We start from the raw sequence: 12,641 nt of genomic DNA on the forward strand, positions 1-12,641 counted from the left end.
GGGGGCAAAAAGGCTTCTGTTAAAGCAGCCCAAGATAAAGAAAGAGAAGCCTTTATCAGGGGAAAAGCCACAGCCTGCAGGAGGGAAGTCACCGGTGGAGGGAGGTGCAGGAAGCGAGCTGGGGTGTAATGACCCCCCTGTAGGGAAGGGGCTTGTGATCTCTCACATGCATTTTATTGCTTGTATTTTTTTGTAAATGCTGCCCTTTATGGGGCAAGAACAAATACTGACAAGTTGTGCTTTGATAAGCTTTAACGTGTGCTTTCTTAATTGTTGGATCTTCCACAGGGGAGGTGGTGGGGAGCACAGGGAGCCCAGAGCAGGGTATCTGATGCAGGACACAGCTCTCAAAGCATATCATCTCACCTAAAAAAGGGAAGATTTCTGCCTGCAAAGCCAGAAAGGCTCCTCATCCCCCACCTGGGGCATTGGGCAATGAAAGATGAGGGTCACCAAAACCACAATTGGAGGGGAGTGGACGTATATATTTTAACAAATCTCTAATCGAACAGCGCTGCTATTGATCTGGAAAATATTGTCAAGCTGCAGAGCTGTTGGACTAGACTTAATCCTCTGCAGGCTGGGTTTTACTCTCTCCAAATAGGATTACTCATTTTTTCCATATTTCTGTGTTTGGTTTAAATACCCATGACGGCTACAGAGGCTTGGATTTCTAATCAGAGCAAGGGTGTTAGATTTAGGAATTGGTGTGTTGGTTTGGGGGTGTTTTTTTCTTAGATAGGACATCAGATCCTCGGTGTTTTTTCTTTATATATGGCAGGAATAAGGTAGCTTTTGCTTAGGTGTTCCCCACCCCCTCCAAGGCCTAAATCACTAGCCAGAAGTAAAGTTTCAGTAACTTCTTTAGGTTGTTCTTAATTCCCTGTTGCACCTTTGCTCCCACTGTTTTTTCACAATGTCTGATCGTAGTTATTCTGGGTGTAAATTCTGCCAGCTCAGTTAAGGCCAACTTTTAATATGTTTTTTTCCCCTCTCTGGGCAGTATTGACATGGCACAAAAGCCAAACACGACTCACCTTCCCTCCTGAAGGAGGCAATATGATTAGATTTACTTGACAAATTAAGCTCGTTAACGTAATCTGCCATGTGCTAATTTAAATAATGGATGTATTGAAAAGAGGATGTTTGTTAAATGTGATAAATTTGCTAGGAATTGAGAGGTCTAATCTCTTCTTGGGAGGGGGAGTGTGTGCCTCTGTCTGCCTAGCTTGAACTCAAGGCAGCGTGTCTCCCTTGCAACCCCACCAGCATCGCTTCAAGGGGAGCAGTCCCTTCTTGGCTCCGCTGACTTGTAAGTAAGGCATAAAGAAGGCAATAAAATGTTTGACTTTCCTGCCAGACCTGAGCCTGGAGGAGGAGGAGGATCCCAATTGGTTTCCATCAGATTCCAGTTAGCATGAATTTACGGTTTCCACTTAGCCTGATAAATGGCTTTGGCTGCCTCGGTGCGTTTGGATTTATTTTTCTGTGCGATGGAAAGTGGTCAGCTTGAAAAGGCAAAGGCTTTCCAGGGTTGCTGTGAATACGAGTGAAACTTCTTTCCAAGGTAAGAACACAGCAGGCAAAAAAATAAAGCCGCGGCGCGTCGTGGAATATGGGTGGAATTGAAGAGAAATCAGAAGTAGTCCGGGTCTCTTGTGCATGCTGTGGCAATGGGCTGTGATAGGCATAAAAATTCCACTGGAAACTGGAAAAATTCTTCAGATTTCCTCGCTTTCCTCAGAAACCACACTTAGCAGCAGGTATCAATAGCTCCCAGTGTTCAAACTTTGTTTGCATCGTTCTTTCCATGGAACATTCCCATGAGAAGACAGCAGAAGCAGATTAACGTAGCGAGCCGGGGAAAGCAGTTTCCCCTGTGCCGCCTGCAATCCTCCTTTTTCCACTGTAGTGGTGATGTCTGGGCTACAAAATCTATTTTAATGCATATTTGGGGAGCAGCCTAGCATTGTGGTTACGTACAGGTCCTGCTCGAGGTTGGTAGATGACACGTCTCAGTGTCTTCTATTAGTACGTTGCCTCTGTTTCCCCCTGCTGCGTTTCCAAAGGTGGTGGCTGAGCGGGGCATGGCGTGTGGGATGCTCCTGGCTCGCTTGGCAGTAACGGGACCTGCTGTGTGGGTGCTGCTGGAGAGACCAGCTGGTGGAGGCATGCTTGCCTGGGGCTCCATGGAGCTCCATGCCGGTTTGGGCGAGCTTAGGCACATGGGTCATGTTTAAGAAACAATCCATGAGCTATGGATGGCAAAGGAGGCTTTGCAGTGGCTTCTACTCAGGGTGCCCAGATGTCCCCACCTTTAGTTTTTATGCCTTGAGAGCCCAAAACCACACGTGCATCTTCTTTCATCCAAGGCTGAGCCATGAGGTCTGGCGTAGTCCTGCCCCAACCCTGGCCAGAAGTGGGGATGTCTCTCCTGGGGATGTTGGGTTTTGGTAGAAGTTGGTCTGTGGACACCATGGCCAAGGGTGTGTACATTTTCATAAAGGTTTATAAAGTCAGGTCATTGTAGCTATAGTTAAAATACTTGGAGTGGCCTGAGATTTTGATGTTCCAAACTGCTTTAGGTTGTAAAAATAGAGAAAAGACTTATTTGGCCATGGGGTCAAATGGTAGTTACAACCCAGTTGTCATAGTTGGGGCCAGTTTTTGTTTATCTAAAGTGAAACGTTTACAAGCTGTTGAGGACCTTAAGTTAAAATATGGTTCAAAATGAAGGTGGGGGAACATCTAGCGATAGTTATCTATTTCAAATAAACCCTCCGAACCCCAGGTCATCCCATGTACCTTCTAAGAGGGCTTTCTCTGACGACTTTGACCCAGAGACCTTGCAGCTCACAGGCTGCATCTCTTGAACATCTTCTGTTTGTCCTACGGCATCCCGCTCTTCTCATGCTCGGACCAAGGTCGGCTTTTGAATTTGCTGGCCGGTTTTGGGCTGGTTGGGTGATGTCGGGACGGGGCTGGGCAGGGAGGAGTGGTGTCTGATGCTAAATGCTTAATGCCTTAAGCACAGGGGTGCATCCATCTGCCTGGTACCATCTCCGCTGGGGGCAAAGCTGCAACATGAGCTCGCTCCTTATAAGACATCAGAGAATCCACATGAGAGCCACCGCTGTCAGGACGACCCCGGCCAGGGAGGGCTCCTGTTGGGGACCTCACAGTGCGAGGCGCTGGGGAACAAATCATGAGACACAAGTCCATAGGAAAATAACTTTATTAATTCTGGTGCTCATGGAGCTGCTTGGTTTTTGTCTCTCTTTATTGTCTGTATAATTTAGAGATGATTTTTCCATCTCAGCTTATGAAATATTGAGAGCTCCAGTATTTTGCGCAACCTTCATCAAAAAAAGTGTCAGAAGCCCCAGCGAGCGAAACTTTCTGAAATTAAATGTTTTATGGACGTGCCTTGCCAGGAGCCCTGCCAGCGGGGACTGGGGTGCAGAATGCGGGGGGGAACCAGGAGTTGCTGCTGGATCTGCCCCTTCCCACCCCGCTTTGCTGCCCGAGCATCGCTTCTCAGGCTGCTCCAGGTATTTGTGAGCTGCTGCTTGACCCTGATCCGCTTTTTTTTTTTAACTGAAGCATTGGAAATTGCTGCTCTTAATTGACATTTGGATGTGGGGGGGGTAGCTGTAAATCTGTGCCCCCTCAAGCTGCCCTCCTGGCAGCGACGCGTTCGCCCAGCCAAGGCTGGAGCAGCTTCTTGCCCTCCTACAACGCCCGAATGGCTCCCCCCAGCTATCGTCGCCTCCCCCCAGTTACCATCCAGCATCCTGCCTGTGCTGGGGGTCCTGTCCTCTGCGGGAGAAAAACATGGCCCATGGCTTCATGACACATGCCATGCCTGCTCGCACAATGCTTTTTAATACTTCCTTTAAGCGTTTCTTTTTTTTTTTTTTCGTTTACAGCCTTTTCCCCTCCCAAAGGGAAACAGAGGTACCTTAAACTAATTAGGAGGAAGAGGCAGAGAAGCCGGGGGTGAAGGGTTAGGTGGGATGCAGGGGGGCAGCGCTTTTAGAAGGTTTATGGACATGGCTTGGCAGTTAGCAGTAGCCTACCAAAGTGTTGGAAATTTCATAAAAAGAAGCATTTTGCTGCCTGTGGGCGAGTAAATATCCCGCCACGCTTATACCAACTGTGGAGAATTCAGCTCGTGTGATTTCTGGGCTTTTAAAAAACCAGCATCCCTCAGCTTGGGCAATGGGTGGGCTTTTAGTTCGCCGTCCTGGCATGGAACTAGGTCTCTGGTTCTCAAAAAGGCAGCTGGAGAGAGAGGTGGTGTTGCCTGCAAAGATCTGGAAAGGGTTATGTTGAGACCTGAACCTGCTCAGCTCAGGGAAACATGGGCTGGAGCGGTGAATCCCTCCTGAGATCTTAAAATGTGCCTGTGCCTGGTCTGCAAGCAAAACGTAAACGTCGCTTCTCCTCGTCGGGTGGTTTTATGGGAGCTGGGAGGAGGATGGCACGGGGAGGATGGTTTGGACAGTAACGGGAGGGGTGGTTGTCCCTTCTCCAGGGCAGTGCCACGGGCAACTGGGGATGCCGCTCTGCGTGGTGAGGAACGCTGTTGGGTAAATCCGTGTTTCCCCAGCGCCTGGCTGGTGGTGAATGGTGCTGTGCTGATGGGATTAGTCAGGGGCCTCCAGTTAATGTCTGTTGTTCACGCCACACCTCGGGCAGCGGCTATTCACAAATTACCAGGGGGGGTTGGAGGTGGCAGAGCTGTGTATTAAGGGGCGGAAAAATGGTCAAATGTGGTTGTGTCCAGTGGGTTTCTGTTACAAGCTTCCCTTGCTGCTGTGAGATCCCTGGTGGAGTTTACTCCCCGTATAAAACATTTTGGATTTACATTTTCCTTTAACACTTCCTCTTTGAGCCGAGTAATATGTTACACATTTAATTGCTCTTCCTTTGAATTTTCCAGTCCTGCTTTGGTACCCTTGCAACATCAGTATCTTGTTATCTTGTTGTTGCTTCTAATTGCTAACACATGCCAGCAGCTTTCCAGTGCGGCAAACTCTGGCGCTGGGGCTTGGAGGGGAGTTTTTACAGGGAAACCTTCAGAAAAAATTAATTCGCTCGTTTACCCAACAGCTTATCCACATTTCAAAATTGAGGGCTGAGCCGCCGGCTGGTTTACACCCGACGCTGCGTCAGGCAGAACCCATTTGGGGAGGGTCTCTCCTGTGGAAAGGACCGGCCAAGCCTTCCTTTTCCTCTCGCCGCCGCTGTCTCTCGCTGTTATTGCCGGCCATAAAGAAATTCCGTGTATTTAAGAAGTTAATGTCGGCGCTGGTAGGTGTGTGCTCGGTGACATCAGCTGGCGAGCAGCCTGGCAGCAGCGCGGCGCAGGCAGGGAGCAGGCAGGGAGCCGAGGGTGTGTGCCTCTAAGCTGGGTATTCTGGCAAGGTGGAGAGCTGGTCTGTTTGGCAGGACCTTCCCATCTGGGATCCATCTGTGTTTCCCTGGAATCGGACAGGCGGCTCCAGGCGGTGAGAAATCGCAGATGTGCGGGACCTGACACATGTCCAGCTAATGAAAGGAGAAGGCAGGCTGGGCTCCGGCTGCGCTGGAAGATCTCGAGCGGAGGAGGAGGAAGAGCGCTTTTATTTATATTTCAAAGAAACTAGGTGTATTCAACAGCAGCTGGATCGTCGCAACCTCCCTGTTTAGGGTGAGCGATGGATGGCTCTATTTTTAAAGGGGGCTGGGGAGGGCGCAGCGTCTCGGGGGGCGGCGGGGGATGCTCGGGGGGGATTCTCAGCCGCCGAGGAGGTTTGAAGAGCGAGGTGGGTTTCGGCGGCGCGCTGGAGAGAGCCTCAACCTTGAGCACAGGTAGAGGGAGAGGGTGGGAGCGAATGTGGGCGGGGGGCTTCTGCCTCCCCCCCACTGCAGTGGGGGCAACTTCAATAGAGGAGCCGGCTGCATGCCTGGCTTCTGCAGCTCAAAAAATACTAAACTCTCTGAGGAGAGCTGTGTTGGAGCTCACTCTGTGTTGCTATGGAATGTTTTTTGGGGTTTTTTCCTTATTTTTATTCCCTCCCCCCCCGCACCCCCTGCCTTTGAGCAGAAGGATTCAGCATTTTCTAGGGAAATGGAAAAGCAGGAAGGTTTTTTGTGTGTTTTAGCAGAATGTGGGTTTTCTGCTGTGCCTAGCCTTACTCTCAGTGCTGCATGCTGATATTGGAGCTGGGGAGGTAAATCTGCAGAGGTTTATGTTCCATCGGCTCCCAAATTTCCTTAATTTTCTCTATGTTTTCAGTCCTTCTCTGCATTGTGGCAGAGGCTGCTCCCTTTTTGTCTTTACGCTCTTCGAGCAGCAACTGATGCTACCAGCATCTAAATCTCTCCCGATCAATTTTGTGATACCGGAACAGACCTCCCTGCCCTATATATTTTTGCTGTCGGGCTGCAGACTGCTCTGTTTTCTCTTATTCCATTGTAATCTCCCAATGCTGCAGATGTATTTTAAACCTGCACTTTCCCCCCCCCCTCCTCCTTTTTTTTTTTGGGAGGGTTCAGCAGTTGAAATTTCTCCTCCGACCCTCCGGAGCAGCTTGTTGTAAAGATCCCTCTGTTGCACATTTGCTGAGCTGCTGCCCTGGGTGTACGCTCTGCAAAATATTATCAGCTTTATCTTTTTTCTATTCCCCTCCCTGCTGCAGCACTCTGCTCCCGCACGACAGTACTCGCAGTCCATTTTATGTGCCGGAGAAATCCAGGAGATGCACCAAAATCAGCACTCAAAGTTTGGGGAGCTAAAATGTGGCTGAGGATAGCTTGCTATCAAGCTGGAAAAAATAGAGAGAGGAGGATTTGCGAGGCTGTCTGGATGCTGGATGATTCCCTTTGGGGCACTTTGCCGTTGTTTTGTCGGGGTTGGGTTTAAGCGTGCCAAATGACAGGGTTTCCCTGGGGAGAGAGCGGTGCAGCCTGGCCGGGCTCCCTGGCAGGGTGCTGCGCTGCCGCATGGGCTGGTTCAGCCGCTGCATGTGTCACCTGAAGGTTTTCCTTCTCTTGCAGCGTGCAAGCATCTGGGTATAGGCTTTTAAAATATATATATTGTAAGTCTGCGCCTACAGACACACCAAACACCTCCTATGCGTCCCTTGCTGTCCCCGGAGAGGAGGCAGAAGGAGCGTGTGCCGCTCCGCGATTTCAATGTCTCAAAGTGCATCGGCACAAAGTGGGGAATGAAAACCAAAAAAATCTCCGGCAAAGCCGTACCGTGTGACAATATCTAAAAGCAAAGAGCCGTGCTCCTCTGCTGCGGCTCTCCCAAAGACCTCTCGAATTTGTGAGCGCAACGCAGCGTGTTGGAGCATCTGCTCCTGCGGTGTCTTTGCAGGTCGGGCTCTGATTAAGCAGACGGAAGTTTTGCCGGCATCAGGGTGGCATGATTTGGCCATTAAACAACTAATTTGCTGGTGTCTTGCTCAAGCCCTGCAGGAAACTTTTTTTCTTCTCCGGTCCCTCTATTTTTGGAAATAATTTGGGGTGCCTGATGAGCTGAGTGCTTAGGTGAGAGAGGTGTTGTAATTTGGGGAATAGGGTGGCCAGTCGTAAGGATTTTACAGAAATGGGGTAGCACATCCAAGTAAAGCCGCCTCTTCCCCCCCCTCCCCCCAGAATTGTCTGCTGGATGGTGTGATTTTCACTATTGAAGATGTCTAGTCTGATTTTTGGGACTGCGGGTCCTCCCCAGCCGGGTAGCCCTAACCCAGCACATCCACCCCTTAGAGAAACCTGCAAATAATGCAAAACTAAGAGACCCCAATGTAAGAAAAAAGGTAAAAGGGGCAAAGCAAAAGCAGTTTGAGCAAATATTGCCAACAGGAAAGTGCAGGAAGCCAAGTGAAGGATTTGAAGGGTCTGAGGAAGGAGCCGAATTGCTCAAGGCAAGGAGAATAAATCGTTAATCTGAGAAGTCTATTACATGGGGAATGCCCCGAGGAAAAGAGCAGAAACTCCATTTAATAGTGAAAAGGCCAAAACAGTGCTGCCAAGTTGGGTTCTGCTCTGCCCGGGGACTGGAGCCACGGCCCCTGCTTATTTCCAAGATGCTGCTATTTTCGCAAGTTGCATCTGCTGGTTTTTGCAGAGGCTTGTTCAAACCCGCTGAAGCCAAAAGCCAAGGGAGTTTTTCACCCGTGAACTGTGTGGGTCAGGCTCTTGGGACTTTTTTTTTTTTTCTTCTGTTTTATGCCTCTTAGTCTTACAGGACCAGTGTCCCCGAGAGAGCGGGGTTTCACTCCTTAATGCCGTCTGGTGTGTGACTCCCAAATTATTTTACTGCTGCTTCACAGGGCTTTGTCACACGTCGCTCACGGTGGATTTTGGCTTGTAGCGGTTATCGTGGGGGACAGGAGGTGAGAGGGAAAGAGTGTGGTTTGAATCCAGGAGCTGAGCTTTCAAGGCAGCCAGCTCTTTGGTCCCCAAATTGCCCCAGAAACGCAGTAACCATCAGCAGCATTTCTCTCTCCCACAGTTACGCGTGGGGACAGACGAGCCAGGTGGCCTCTTGGGTTTTTTTCCAGCTCTGTGTTTTTTTTTTTTTAGGGTTTGGACAAAAAACAAGATTTGTTTGACGTGTATGTGCGATGTTTATAGTATAACTGGATAACTGAAGAAAGTCATTTGAGGACTTGGGCATATGTAGCAGATTTAAGGCAACACTGGTTAGTTTTTAAATCTGAACAGGAGATGGTTGTAATCTGTTGCCTGTTGGGTTTTTACCCATAAAAAGAGCTGGCTTATCTGTACTTGGTCTGGGCTAGATTCTGAGCTTGCCTTTACCCTGGCGTCTACTGACTATTTCCATATTGGATTGCTTGTTAGAAGCTAGGTATGAAATGTGTTTCGACAGACACTTCAGAGCGGTCCCTGGGGGCAGCATCACTGCAGGTCTCTGGGAGCTTGTTCAACTTTTATTTTTATGATGGAGACTGTCTTAATTCATGCAGCGTTCAGGGAATGGCTGGAAAACCCTTTGTTGAGAGCAAGGGGAGAAGCTGGGAAGAACTGGTGAGCGATGATCCCGCAGTTAAAGTGCGGCACGGAGAGGCTTGTGTTCAGTTCTGGGGTCTGCAAGCAATTTTCTGAGGCAAGACCTTGACCTTAGCGCTGCTTTGTGTGTCGGCAGCTTACGTCCGAAAGGACAATAGCGATTTCAGAGGTTTCAAAGCATTTTAAAGTGTAACTATCGTGCCTTTTATTGGGCTGGGCAGTGGCATTTTTATAAGCCAAGCTTAAGGTTTTAGAATAATGTGTATTGAATTTCCTTGGCGCGCTCCCGGCTGCAGGACTCCTGTCTTTCGTGGCCGTGGCAGGACTTGTGCTGTTGAAGAAGGACAGTTGCAGGTGGCCACAAGACCACGTGGAAGAACCAGGACTGTTGCAGATCTGCTGCTGGGTTCCTCTCTGATCCTATGGAAACTACAAAGCCAAGAGTCAGTTTTTCTTCCAGCAACAGGACGCCACAACCTGAGGACGGGATGCTGCATGGCCATCCCTTTCAAAGGCATCTCTTTCACCAAAAAAACACAAGCAAGCCCCAAAAGTATTGATAACTGTCATTGAGCTCGCCCCAAATGAGGGGAGGAGGAGGAGCAGCCCCGAAACAGCTCAAACCTGTTGCTCCGCGGCAAGCTGTGAATGTTTAAAGAGCTGGTATTAGTTAGGATGCTGGCGGAGCATCGAGGGGAGCGGGTTATTGTGCGGGGAACAGATGTGCCGTGCGCTGTGGCCGCGTGCCGGCTCTGTGCCGCTGCTCCCGGCACCAGGTGCAGCCATTGTTCCGGCTGGTCCCTATTCATCCACCCTCGGCTGCCGCTCTGCGCCCGCTCCTTCATTGTTTCTCCAGGAAATTAGCATTAAAAACCCATCCGAAACCCCCACGTCCCTCAACTGCAGGTGACTGTTATTGGCCCCAGCTGCCACCCTTGTGCTTGATTACTTCCATATGGGGTTGTGGCAAGAAGTAGGATCCACTTATTGATTATTTTTTTTTTTATACTTTTTTTTCCCCTTTTTTATTCCCCACACAGACACTTAAGCGCTCACGACGAACAAAACCCTGAAATCTATTAAGCCCCCGATAGGCTCCAGTTGCTATTACAACTGGGATGAACATTTTACAAGCAAAGCTAATTACACCCTCTCCCTGCTCTCTTCCTTTCTTCAGCCCCCACCCCATAAATGTAAAATAACCAGAGGGCAATTGGTAGTAAATTAAATCTTTGCAGTGTCCTGAGAGGAGGTTTCCTTGCTAGCAGGAAGAAGTCTGCTGGGCCTTAGATGTTCGGTTATGTGGGGGTTTTTTTACTAGAAAATGGGAAATTCTGGCCTCTGGCATATTGCTGTGGCACACCTATTAAACAGACACGCAGATCACAACCTGAGTCTGGACAGAAAAGAAAAAAAAATTGTGTAAGTTGGTTGTTAATTTGTGAGTGTAGTCAACTGTTGAAAGGAGCCAAAGAAACTACATGCCAACAGACGTTACAAAATTCTAGGAACAATGTGCTTTTTTTTTTTTTTTTTCCTGGTACGATTCATCCACAGGACAGCAGGTTGCATGAAACCCCAAACCCCCAAAATCTCTTCTGGATTTCTCGCTGGCAGAGCAGCACGGAGCAGCCTGGGTTGGCCCCGAGGTGGGATGTGCTGCAGTTAGTAGAGGGAGTGGGTCATCTCTTGCTGCCCTACCTAGGACTTAAAAATGAAGGTGCCCTGCAGAGGCAGGGAGCATCTCCATTAAGGAGTACGGGTGGGTCACGTCCCGTGATGAGGGGACCAGCCCACACAGCCCTGACCTACTTTGTGCCAGGCAGGAATGGAGGAGAGTGGCAGCTTGTCTCTGTGGTGTAGGCATCAGGCATAGCTTTCCTCTGTGCTTCTGTCCAAACAACTTGGGTGGCAAAGCCCTGTCCAAGTCTGGAGGTCAGTTGCTTGGAGATATACCTCTGTGGAGAAACGTTGGGTTTCCCTTATGATGCACTGAGCCTCCCAAAAGGAGTTTGGTTGTGCTCCAGCATTTTGGCTGATGAGGTTTGTGCTGGTGGCTCCAGACAGAGCAGCTTGCTGGGGGAAGATGGTCTGCAAAGCACCGTGACCAAGGTGTTGCATGGTACTGCCTGTGCCTGAACAGGCTGCTTTAAGATGAAAGCCCATCAAAAACCCACAAGCCTCAGCGTTTATGGCTTGTGAGACTATTTCATAGATAATCAGTAGCTTTTGTGTCTTTACATTCTTGGTGATGCTTCTACAGCCACTTCCATGGGGTCTGCCTTGTTCCCTGCCGGTGATGAACTGAGCAGCCCTGGACCACTCAGGCTGAGACCTGGTGTGATGGCGGTGCCACAGCCTGCTGTTGCAGTGTAGACATATGGATATGAACCTCTGTCTAGAAAAGATCCTAGAAGTTCTCCTCTCTCCTCAGAGCAACCAGTTAACAACTGTGAATCGTCCAGACTGAAGCAAAAAAAACGAGGAAATCAGTACAGACTTTTTTTACTTCTCCACTTTTTTTTTCAGGTTATGATGAGTCTTTAGTAAATAGCTCCTACCAGCGGAGGAACCGCATTAGGATATTTGGGATGGTCAAGTCTCGAGACTGGCTTTCTCCCCGAGTCAGAGACGGGAATTTCCATTTTCTCCCCCCCATGTCTTTCACATGGAAGCTCTGTTCAAAACAGACAATGACTTTTTGTTCTGATAACGCAGCCCCTTTGGGCAAAGACTCCCTGTTGCTACTCTGGGAGTAGATGCTGCAGTTGAGTCTTTGCTTATATAAAGAAGTCTTTGAGAACGGCTGGGGCTTGATTGGTTGACCTCAAGATTACGAATGCAAACTTGCGTATGGATGGGCAATGGACTTGTCCTAAGATGTTTTCAGCTTTGGTTCTTTGGCATTTGTCAGGTTGACCTCCACCTTGAGGTCGAGCCTGCCTTGATGGGTGGGACCTGCCAATGTAGTTTGTGAGAAGGATTTAAAATAAAAAATCCAGTTGGCATTTGAGGAGATGGGTTTAGCTGAAGTACTCAGGTTATTTACCACACGTAACTCCTTCCTGATATAGACCCGTGCTGGCTTGGCTGCCTGGCATGGACCACCCAGATCTTCCTGGGAAGCAGCCCTGCAGGTGCAATGGTGTAGGTTGTGCACATCTGGTGGTGGACTTCTGAAATAAAATAATAAATCAGCCCCTTAGAGGGGCTGTGCAGCATGGGGAGAGCCACCAGCTAGATCAGGTGCCACCAGCTAGAAGGATGGATGAAGCTAGCAAGGCAACCTAATAGAGCATCTTGAGCGATTTTCCTCATGCTTGTTTTAAACCCTTCAAAGTCAAATCTCAAACTTAGGGGGTTTCTTCTCCCTAATTAAATTAACAGGCCATATGGTGTTTACTGTGAGCGCCTGCAATATGGAAAGAGCTACCTCCTGGATCACTTTCTTTTTTTCAAAAGAAGCTGCTTTACCTGATGTCACGGTTCTGAAATGTTCTTTTCAGCAGTGGGCGCAAGGGGTTATTTCAGCCACCTCCCTGCTGGTGGTGTCACCTTCTGATCCTGGGGATGTCACCTTCTGATCGTGGGGATGAGCTGTATCACAACCTTCG

At 49.1% G+C, this 12,641-nt stretch overlaps 1 protein-coding gene across 6 annotated transcripts in view; it reads left to right on the forward strand.

The window, feature by feature from the left end:
• Positions 1–12,641, forward strand: part of CBFA2T2 (CBFA2/RUNX1 partner transcriptional co-repressor 2) — a 66,585-nt gene that overhangs the window by 17,498 nt on the left and 36,446 nt on the right. The window contains exon 1 of one of the 6 annotated variants that reach the window (XM_074605028.1): positions 5,376–5,695. The exons of the other annotated variants lie outside the window; for them this stretch is intronic. The gene's annotated coding sequence lies outside the window, so the exon portion shown is untranslated. Of the gene's footprint in view, positions 1–5,375; positions 5,696–12,641 lie in introns of those variants that run through there. 6 annotated transcript variants of the gene reach the window in all.

This window comes from Larus michahellis, chromosome 12 (assembly GCF_964199755.1).
Source record: "Larus michahellis chromosome 12, bLarMic1.1, whole genome shotgun sequence".
NCBI classification, from domain to species: Eukaryota; Metazoa; Chordata; class Aves; order Charadriiformes; family Laridae; genus Larus; species Larus michahellis.